The sequence below is a fragment of the Ovis aries genome, chromosome 2 (assembly GCF_016772045.2).
Source record: "Ovis aries strain OAR_USU_Benz2616 breed Rambouillet chromosome 2, ARS-UI_Ramb_v3.0, whole genome shotgun sequence".
Taxonomy (NCBI): Eukaryota; Metazoa; Chordata; class Mammalia; order Artiodactyla; family Bovidae; genus Ovis; species Ovis aries.
Genome location: NC_056055.1, coordinates 178842305 through 178844543, shown reverse-complemented (window position 1 = coordinate 178844543; position 2239 = coordinate 178842305). Strand labels below are relative to the sequence as shown.

The 2239-nt window shown below is 39.3% G+C and overlaps 1 non-coding gene across 1 annotated transcript; it reads right to left on the bottom strand.

Annotated features, from left to right (window-relative positions):
• Window positions 1-203: 203 nt before the first annotated feature.
• TRNAF-GAA (transfer RNA phenylalanine (anticodon GAA)) lies at window positions 204-275 on the bottom strand. The gene has a single exon. It is a non-coding gene; the product is annotated as a tRNA-Phe (tRNA).
• Window positions 276-2239: the final 1964 nt, after the last annotated feature.

The window sequence follows — 2239 nt, the reverse complement described above, 5'->3', positions numbered from 1 at the left end:
GTCACCACAGAGAACTGAGTAGGGTTCCCTGTGCTATATAGTAAGTTCTCATTAGTTATCTATTTTATACATAGTAGTATATTCACTCAGTCGTGTCCGACTCTTGGCGACCCTATGGACTGCAGCCCACCAGGCTCCTCTGTCCATGGGATTCTCCAGGCAAGAATACTGGAGTGGGTTGCCATCTCCTTCTCCAGGGGATCTTCCCAACCCAGGGATCAAACCCAGGTCTCCTGCATTTCAGGCAGATGCTCTAACCTCTGAGCCACCAGGGAAGCCCTAATATATGTCAATCCCCATCTCCTAATTCAGTCCACCACCCCTTCTCCCCCTTGGTTTCCATACATTTATTTCTCTACATCTGTGTCTCAGTTTCTGCTTTGCAAATAAATTAATCTGTACCATTTTTCTAGATTCCATATATAAATGATGTCATACAATTTATGTTTTTCTCTTTCTGAATTACTTTACCCTGTATGATGGTACATTTTGATTAAAGTTCAAGGCATTAGTTGACCAATAAGGCACAGGCAGATACATCCAGCATGGTATGTGATTCGTTTCAAAAAATGTATTCCTTTCACTTACCTAAGGAAAAAAGACCATTGACAGTGTAAGTCTGGCTGAGAAGGTGGGGGAATGAAGGCAGCTGATACATCCTACTGATAACAGGATAGTCTGTGAAATAGCATAGGAGCTGCTTTGAGTGACCAAGGGGCAGTGATCGACTTGGTCTATGAGGAAAATCGAAGGGTCATCATGATGAGATATCAGAGACTTATCTTAGCTGCGATAAATGCATGTTGTGAAAAACAAATCTTCACTTGTTTATCTTTGTCAGACAAGAAAGGCATGGAAAATTGTGTTCATGTAGAATTTAAAATACTGTTGATCTGTTTAGGGATGTTGGTAGAGGGGAGAATTTGAGTGGAAGGATTGCAGAGAAATTCTTTGTACTTTCTACTTAATCTGATTGTGAAAATAAAACTGCTCTAAAAAAGTAAAAAAATTAACCTTTGCTAAGATGTTAATGCTAAGTTTAGTGGACTCTAGCCACATTTTTCAAATTTTCCTAGTTTATGTGTCCTTCTCATACCTAATGACCTCAAAAGTCTATTTCAGTGACAACAGCTGCTTCAAGGAGCCATTAATGAAGCAAATTCCTGGCAGGGGGAGAATCTGAAGTCAAGGTCATTCTAAGATGAGGATTTTCTGAGAATTTTGGCTGCCTGGTCTTCTCACCACCCACAAATTATTGATTTTAAAAGTAACTATTTTATATCTTAGTGCTTAACTGAACTGCAATTAACACTTCTGGAAATCACAATATGGAGGACTTGGGAAGGTGAAACAGGACTGTGGGTAATTCAGATTTCGCAAGGTTTAGCTTTTAAAATCTAACCTAACAATATCCATGAAAGCAAATTGCTCAGTGCATAAAAAATTTCAACCTAGAGATTCTTTTAGGAGGCAAATTAAGGACATTTTCTATAGGATTTACATTCCCTACCTTTTGCAAGACATGTCTTGGTTGCTGTGTATGTGTGCCCTCAGTCACTCAGTTGTGTCCGACTTTTTGTGACCTGGAAATTTTCCAGGCAAGAATGCTGGAGTGGGTTGCCATTTCCTCCTCCATGGGATCTTCCTGACCCAGAGATCGAAACCGTGTCTTCTGTGTCTCTGTATTGTAGGAGGATTCTTTACCCAATGAGCCACAGGGACTTCTTATCAAATGCAAGACTGTCATCTCCCTCAGCACTCTGAAAATAATCTTTTAATTTCTCCCTTTTCCCTGTATCCATCCTCCTATTCATTCTTCATATGGCAGCCAGAGTTTTGTTTTTTGTTTTTAATTTTGTGTTGGCCATTGCTTACCAGTTAACCCATCTTATTGCCCACTTCTTGCCCACTGAGGCCTCAGCCACACCTGGTCTTACTTCTTAAACTACCTGTTATTTCCTCCATTAGTTGCTCTCCCCACAGCTATTCACATTTATGGTTCAATCTCAGTCTTCTGAACACAAGTCACCTCTTTAGACTGGCCTTCCCTAACAGATCCACTGGAAACTGTTCTCTTCTACTTACTATCACATCTTCATCTTTATTTTCTTCAGAGCACTTATCACAGTCTGTGTTTACTTGTTTTTGGTTTTGTTTATTTATTGTCTACTCCCCACCTCTAAAAAATAAATTCCAGAATATAAGGGCTTTAATTATTTATGTATTTTTAAATATTTAT